The sequence below is a fragment of the Chionomys nivalis genome, chromosome 7 (genome assembly GCF_950005125.1).
Source record: "Chionomys nivalis chromosome 7, mChiNiv1.1, whole genome shotgun sequence".
Lineage (NCBI taxonomy): Eukaryota > Metazoa > Chordata > Mammalia > Rodentia > Cricetidae > Chionomys > Chionomys nivalis.
The window spans coordinates 33175438-33184321 of NC_080092.1; the positions used below are offsets into that span (position 1 = coordinate 33175438).

General features: G+C 46.5%; 1 pseudogene; it reads left to right on the forward strand.

Annotated features, from left to right (window-relative positions):
• The first annotated feature begins 344 nt into the window (after positions 1-344).
• Positions 345-1285, forward strand: LOC130878708 (olfactory receptor 1361-like; annotated as a pseudogene).
• Positions 1286-8884: the final 7599 nt, after the last annotated feature.

Sequence of the window (8884 nt, forward strand, 5' to 3'; positions counted from 1 at the left end):
AAGAGTCACTTCCTCAAACACCAAACAGATATGTAAGGTGGGGAGGTTGGAGAGAAGACTCAGTGGGTAAGAGCATGCGTGTAGCTTCCAGAGAACCCAAGTTCAGTTCTTAGCACCCACATGTGGTGGCTCACAGCCACCTGTAACTCCATCCAGCTCCAGGGAATATGATGCTGTCTTCTGGACAGACAGACAGACAGACAGACACACACACACACACGTGCGCACACATGCACACACACAGTTCTGGTAGAAAGGCCCTACATATACGCTGTCATCTGACTGAACATGCCGTGAGTTCCAGCTGTTCACCCTGTCCCCACCAGGACCTGAGCCCCTATGAGATGTCTCAGGGATGGGATAACAAGACCAGAGTCAGCGAGTTTCTCCTGCTCGGCATCACCAGCGACCGGGGCAGCAGCAAATCCTCTTCTGGGCCTTCCTGTGCATGTACCTGATCACAGTGGCTGGGAACACACTCATCCTCCTGGCCATCAGCGCTGACTCCCGCCTGCACACCCCCATGTACTTCTTCCTTGCTAACCTTTCCTTTGTTGACATCTGCTTCACCACCAACCTCGTCCCCAGGCTCCTGACTAGCCACGTGGCCGGAACACAAACCATCTCTTACACCCACTGCCTGACTCAGATGTACTTTCTCATCTCCTTCGCCAATGTGGACACCTTTCTGCTGGCTGCCATGGCCCTGGACAGATTTGTGGCCATCTGCTACCCACTACAGTACTGCACTATCATGACCCCCCAGCTCTGTGTGGGGCTGGCGGTCACCGTGTGGGTCTGCTCCGGCCTCATCTCCCTGGTGCACACTCTCCTCATGAGCAGACTGGTCTTCTGCTCTTTGCTCCCCGAGATTGCTCACTTCTACTGCGATGCTTATCTGATCATGAAGTCGGCCTGCTCGGACACGCGTGTCAATCAGCTTGTCTTCCTGGGGGCTGTGGTCCTCTTTGTGGCCCCCTGCATTCTCATTGTGGTCTCTTATGTCCGCATCACTATAGCCGTCCTCCAGATACCCTCTGCCAAGGGCAGGCGCAAGGCATTTTCCACGTGTAGCTCACACCTGTCCGTGGTCACCCTGTTCTATGGGACGGTTCTTGGCATCTATATACGGCCCCCAGATTCCTTCTCCACCCAGGACACGGTGGCCACCATCATGTATACTGTGGTAACCCCCATGCTGAACCCCTTCATCTACAGCCTGAGGAACAAGGACATGAAGGAGACCATGACGAGACTCCTCAACAGGGGCTTGAAGCCCTCCTAGCATGGGGAGTGGCAGTTTGGAGTTTGGATGTCCAAGACGGAAAGACATGAAGCCTGATCTTGGATGTCACCTCTACCCTGCCTCCTCTCACTCACCCACTCAGACAATTTTTGGAAAATGAGAAACATCCAGACTTCAGAATAGAATTGTACTATTATTAGAAGGAACATTTGAATCTCAGCTGTGGGGAACAGAAAACCTTAATGCTATCGAGTTAAATAACTAAATAAATAAACTAGAGTTTACGACTATCCCTATTTCCATAATGGCAAATCAAGAGAGGAAATCCGAAGCTAGAACTGAGGTTCCTTCCAGGCCTCTCATACCCCCAGGAATACATGTTGTTCCCTGTGTTTCCAAGGTGGCTGCTGAGGCACCTGCCGTCTTGTAACATCCCAGGTGAGGCGAGGAGAGACAATGAGAGCTTCAACAACTTTCCGGGAAGCCCCATGTGCCCACTTTTGGTCACATCTCAGTGATCCTCAGAGCAGTCTGTGAGAGGCAGTTGTTCTTTTGGTCAATGCTGCTGTCATTTGGTCTTTCATTGGTTAGAGTTAGACACGTCACAGCTTAAAGTGGAGCAGGAATCCCCTAGAAAGGAAAGGTGGGGCGAGGTAGCGAGTGAGGAGTAGGCTAGTTACACACCCAACCAAGTCTTGCCCACGCAGTAACAAGCAAGGAGCCTGACTGCTGTTTCCGGAAGTACAAACACGCTTTGGAGATGGATTCCCTCCAATGGTTCTCAGCCTTCCTACTACTGTGACCCTTTAATACGGGTCCTCATGTTGTAGTGACCCCCAACCGTAACATTACTTCATTGCTACTTCATAACTGTATTTTTGTTACAGATATTAATTATAATGCAAATATCTGATATACAGGATATCTGATATGGAAACCCAAAGGGATCATGACCCACAGGTTGAGAACCACCACTCTAGACTGACTGTGTGTGAAAACACAAGCCACAGGTGGGATGCTACTTTTTATTTTTTTTCCCTTATATATTTTTAAGAGACCCTTACACTCTTCATTTTTCCCCCTTGTATTTATCTTTGTCAAGGAACCCTAAACTCTTAAGGCTAAAGCCCTCAGTCCTAAGTCTGAGTGAGGTGCCTCCAGGCAGGGCCAAGAAGTACAAGAAAAAGATGAACTCTGGGATCTCGTGACACCTTTGGGGGAGACTTATGGTTTTTAAAACTTTTACTTCTGTGCATGTGTATGCATGAGCATATTCCCTAGATGCGCAAATGTCCAAGAAGGCCAGAAGAGGGCGCTGGACCCTGGAGCTGGAGCTACAAGCAGCTGTGAGTCGCCTGCCTTGGGAACTAGGAACCGAGCTTGGATCTTCTGGATGAGCAGCGAGTGCTCTTAAAAGCCCCTCAGACCAACCGTTCTTGTTTGTTTGCTTGTTTGTTTGTTTTTAAAGAGGAAATAAATTACATCTGCAGGTTTCTTCTCTGTAGAAAAAAATTCGTGTTCACACTTTGCTCCTTATACAATATTGATGTATGCCAATGTCAAAATACAGAACTGCGCTCTAAATAAAACAAAAGTATTCTAGTAAAACATCAGCACGATTTTAAAACAGCAGGTTCTCATTTGTTCCTTTTTTTGAGACAGTGTCTAGCTATGTAATCCAGGTTAATCTAAAACCGGTGATCCTCTTGCCTCAGCTTCCTGTTTCTCATGATTACAGGAAAGTGCCACATTTTGACACTTGGGGGTCCTCCGTGCTGAGAAGGGAACCCCTCCACCCCAACAGCTCAAGAAGGATGATGTCTTTTATATTCAAACTAATTCAGAAGCCAGAGCAACTCAGCCTTAGCCTTTTACACTCTAGCTGAATAATCCCAGGTTTGATTCTCAGGACACTAATAGTTTCTATGACCTAGGGCACAGGGGATGACCCAACCAGCTAGGCCAAGCCTGTATAAGGCACCGTTCTCACTCCTACCAGCAGAATGCACAATAGGGGCCCCCACCCGTGTTTCCTGCAACACTGACCAACACTGGGCTTCCCTGTGTATCCATGCCTCCTGCCGCTTGGTTCTGGGAGTGTGGAAACTTGGTGGCAGCCACTTCTATGCTGGCACCGTTCCCATGTCAGCAGCTGCAGAGAGGCTGCTCGGTGTTGCCACCTGCTGTCTGAAGAGTTCCCTCCTTCCCTCCTTAGTTAAAGCTTGCTCTTCGCCTGTCCCACACAAAGGACCAGGCAGAATGCAGCAGTTTGATAGTTCATTAAGAAAAGATAAGGGATAGTGCACATTTCTGATTTTAGTGTGGGGGCGCTTAGGGAAAGGACAGCACACACCTCAGACATGGGTATCGTCACAAAACTTGGGAAGTCACATGGTTCATGCCAGTTCGGCCAGGTTCAAAGGTTAAGCAGAGTTTAAAAATTAAAGTTTCTAAAATGTCTAAAGTTGGATGGTTGCTTGCTTTTCTAATTTCCTTTTTGCAAATAAAATTGAAAACTCGCGTTACATCCCTGGGGCCCACGTAGTAAAAGGAGAGAACTGGTCTGAGAATTGTCTCCTGACGCTGGGATATTAAAAATAATAAAACAAAATAGCAGAACTGTACATGTTTATCCCGCGTGACAGCTCTTAAAATAAGAGCACCCCACAAGTCTGGAGTGGTGACCCCCCCCAGACTTTAAGTGAAACTGGGGTTAATGGGAGCCCAAGTTAAAAAATGTAACCATTGGGTCTGAGAGGTGAGTCAGCCAGTAAAAATGCTTGCTACAAACCCCTGACCCTGGAGCTCCTCAGAGCCCAGGGTGGAGAGGGAGAGAGCTGATTCCAGGAGTTGTTTTCTGACCTCCACATGCATGCTGTGGCAGACACATGCTACAGTCATGCACACACATAGACACATAATAGTAATAATAATAATAACAAACAAAATATTTTTTTAATATTTATTTATTTATTATGTATACAATATTCTGTCTGTTTGTATGTCTGCAGGCCAGAAGAGGGCACCAGACCTCATTCCAGATGGTTGTGAGCCACCATGTGGTTGCTGGGAAATGAACTCAGGACCTTTGGAAGAGCAGGCAATGCTCTTAACCACTGAACCATCTCTCCAGCCCCAAACAAAATATTTTTAAATGTGAAATTAAACCTTCTTCCTTCACTTCCACTTTTGTGTCATCTGTGAACATATGATTTTATATATCTGTATAAAACCTAGGAGTCGCAGATGAACGACAGCGGTATTCGTCTTTCTGAATCTCACTCATCTCACCTAGCATGCCTCGCTCGGTTGCATCTATTTTCCTGCAATTCACAGAACTCCATCCTTCTTTAAGGCCAGGGAATGCTCCCTGTTCAGATTCACCTCATTTCCCTATCTGCTCTCTGTAATTTTGCTCCTGGGGACAGCGGTCATCATGGGTGTGACAGGTTGGAGTCCTTGTTGGCTTGGAAGTGTGCAAAAGTGTTCACCTCCACCAGCCTCTGCAGAGGGCTGCATTCCAGAAAGACTGCCGCTGGCCAGGTTGACTGGCGATTCCTTGGCTTTTCTGGAGGTGCATCTACTCTGTGTTTGAGTTATATAGACTCATAATTGTAATCCCAGCACTTGGGAGGCTGAGGCAGGAGGATCACTCAAAGTGCAGAGACCAACTTGGACTACATGGTGAGTTCTTAGTCTACTTAAAGAAACCCTGTCTAAGAAAAGGAAGGGAGAAGAGTCACACCCCTCCTTCCCACCCCCAGAAGCTTGTGGTCTCTTGTTCTCTCTGGTGTTCATTTTTGGTACTGCATGTCATTGAGGGCTGCCTCAGTTCCTGACTTAGACACCATGCACACACAGAGGCACACACACACACACACACACACAGAGTTGTTGGACGTTGCTGTGTCCTTGCATGGCTCTATGGACTTGGAATGACTGGACAGTGAGGAAATGAAGAAACAACAGATATAAGGACATGAAGAAGGCTCTCTGGTGGAGAAAACGTAGCACCCGGAAGCTCAGCACGTTCATTATATGTAGTTGAACAGAGAGGTGGGATTCTTGCATACGGCTGAACCAGGGGCTAGCATTATTACAGGCACATACGCAAGGAGGCAGGGTGGTTATGTACAGTTGAACAAGGAGGCAGGGTTAGCTATTCTTGGTGTGTGTGTGTGTGTGCCTCTGTGTGTGCATGGTGTCTAAGTCAGGAACTGTAGGAAAGCAGTCTTCAGGCTTGAAACATTTGGAGCTGGGGGAATACAATGAACTTTTCTATACACACTGTTAACATTCCCACTTGGAACAGGTTTTACCATCCCCCTGAGCCTCTCCTGGGGAAAGTCTGCCCCTCCCATTATGCACTGGTCCTGGACACAGCTGTGCCCGTGTACCGCGGACTTCACACACAGGTTTCCTCTACTCCCCACGGGGTGTAGCTTCCACCTTCCCCTTTACCTCTCAAGAAAGAAGCCCCAGTTGGGTGTTTTTTCCCAGTTATTACTGGCTATGTGGGAGGAGCATGAATTGGCCTCTCCAGGGTGGGTGCTTTTCGGGCTCCTGAGACTTCCCGGTAGTATCTGGGGTGTTCGTAGGTCTTCCTGCACCACAGGTTGTTAAGTCGGCCTCCCTGACATGGCAGGAACCCAGCTGTTTTCCATACCACCGCTTTCCTTTTGGAGTCTTTCCCCTTGCTTGGGCAGTTTCCAAATCTATCACTTTTCTCCTCGCCTCTTCCAAGGGTGCTGATTGATCCATTTAAAACCTTGTTTCAGGGCAGCGAGATTGTTCAAGAGCCGAGGACACCTGCCACCAAACCTGATAACCTGAGTTTGATTCAAGAACCAGCATGTTGGAAGGAGAGAGCCACACCCACCCTCCCATGGTAGTGTGCACGCATGCCACATAAGCATATAAATGTAATTAAAAGCATTCTCTCTTTATGTTTCCTTGTAGCTTGACTGCTCATGTCTCCATTTTATTCTTCCCATATTCCCGTCACTGCTGGAATTACCCATTTGATTTTGTTTGTCTCCCATTCTCATGACAGTCACTATGAATCAACATTCTAATTATGGTTGTAATAGTCCTACTCATAGCTTCAGCATCTGTCCATCATTGAGACTGGTTAGAACCACGTTGTTTCATTCGGCTGTGTTTTTCTTCTCCTTTTGTGCCCTATGGTTTTGTTTTGTTTTGTTGAAGTACAGACATAGTATGTATAAATATTTATCAGCACCAAGGTCAGTTTTTTTGTTTTCTGTTTCATTTATTTTTATTTTGCTTTTAGTCATTTTATTATTGCCGTTTAATTTTATCTTCCTTTACTAACTTCTCAAAAAGTATTTGTTTTTGTTTTATGTGTATATGTGTTTGCCTGACTGTATGTATATGCACCATGTCAGTGCAGAGCTAATAGAGGCCAGCAGAGGGCGTCAGAGCCTCAGGAACTGGAGTTAGAAGTGGGAGTTGGGAAGAGAACTCATGTCCTCTGCAAGTGTTCTGCCCAGCCATCTCTCTAGCCCCTTAATTTTCTATTCCTTTACTGGATTTTTACAGCTGTGGCTCAGATTAGCTTTAGAACACACTTGTTCTTTTCACATCTGTATTTAAAATTTGACACTTCCCTGGAAGGACTGCTGGCTTCCTCTCATGAAGTTAGATCTATATTGACATCAAGCTAGCAAAATTTTTCTTTTGAGATTTCTGCTACTTGGTACATCTTTAGTATAGCTCACAGTTTAGGAATCCTGTGCCTAGAAGTCACGCCCATTGTGGTTGCATCCTTGTGTCTGGCAGTTTCTTCCTTGACAGACAGGAGAATTAGAGGTGTGCTGGTTCATTTCCAAACGAACCACACGTGCCACTTTATTCATTTGACCTTTTGTTTTTACACCCCAACCAAAGTCCCCCCCTTCTCCTCCCAGTTCCTTCCTCTGTTTCTGCTCCCATCCTCTCCTCCTCTGGTTTTATTCAGATATGGATAGGCCTCCATGGATATCAGCAAGCCATGGTATATTAAGTTTCAGTGAGACCAGGTACCTTCTCTTCTATTTAGCCTGGGTGAGGCAATCCAGCAGGGGGAAAGGGTCCCAAAAGCACACAACAGAGTCAGAGACAGCCCCTGCTCTCACTCTTAGGAGTCCCACAAGAAGATTAAGTTAAACAATTGTAAGCAGAGGGCTTACGTTGGTCCCATGCAGGCTCCGTGGTTGTGGGTTCAGTCTCTGTGAGCCCCTATGAACCCAGATTAGTTGGTCTTGTGGGTTTTGTGGCGGGGAGATACCCTTGCCCCCACTGGCTCCTACAATCTTTCCTCTTCCTCTTCCACAGGATTCCTTGAGTTCTGCCTAATATTTAGCTCTGGGTCTCTGTTTCTCTTTCCATCAGTCGCTGGGTGAAGACTCTCTAATGACAATTGGGCTAGGCACTTACCTATGAATAGAGTAGAATATCATTAGGAATCATTTCATTGACCTGTTTTTTCTTACTCATGTTTGATCCTAGGTCTCTGGGGTATCCCGCCTCTAGGTCCTGCTGTTTGGGGGTGAGTCCCTCTCAGGGTCTCCACCTAGGCCAGTCACTAGTATGGTCACTCCTAAAATTTCTGCTCCATCTTTACCCCAGCACATTTTATAGGCAGGGCAAATTGTATGCCAAAGGGTTTGTGGCTGGGTTGATGTCCCTGTCCCTCCACTGGAAGTCTTGCCTGGTACAGGTGATGGCCTTTTCAGGCTCCATATCCCTTGGTGCTAGAAGTCTTAGCTAAGGTCACCCTCATAAATTCCTGGGTGTTTCCACTATTATAGGTTTCTAGCTCATCACAGAGATGCCCGGATTTCAGCTGTCTCTCCCAGGTCTCGTTCCCTTCATCCACTGCTCCCATCCCCACTCCTTCCAAGCTCCTCCCCTCTCCACGGGCAATGTCAATTCTGTTTTCCCTTCACAGTGAGAATTTGCAATCCCCTTGTTACTTAGCTTCTCTGAGTCTGTGGGTTACAGCATGATTTTTCTTTACTTGATGGCTAATATCCACTCATGAATGAATATTACCATGTTTGTCTTTCTGGGCCTGGGTTACCTCACTCAGGATGATCTTTTCTAGTTCCATCCATTTGCTGGCAAATTTCCTGATATCACTGTTTTTTACAGCTGAGTAATACTCAATTATGTAAATGTACCACATTTTCTTTACCCATTATTCAATTGAGGGGCATCTAGGTTGCTTCCAGGTTCTGGCTATTACAAAGAAAGCTGCTATGAACATAGTTGAGCAAGTGTCCTTGTGGGATGGTGAAGCATCCTTCGGACATGTATGTGCCCAGGAGTTACTCGCTGGGTCTTGAGGTAGATTGAATGCCAATTTTCTGAGAAACTGCCATATTGATTTTTCAAAGTGGCTGTATAAGTTTGTACTTCCCCTAGCAGTGGAGGAGTGTTCCCCTTGCTCCACATCCTCTCCAGCATGAGCTGTCACTTGTGTTTTTGGTCTTATACATTCTGACAGGTATGATGGACTCTCAGAGTGGTTTTGATTTGCATTTCCCTGATGGCTAAGGATGTTGAACATTTCTTTAAGTGATTCTCGGCCATTTGAGATTCCTCTGTTGAGCATTCTCTGTTTAAATCTGTGCC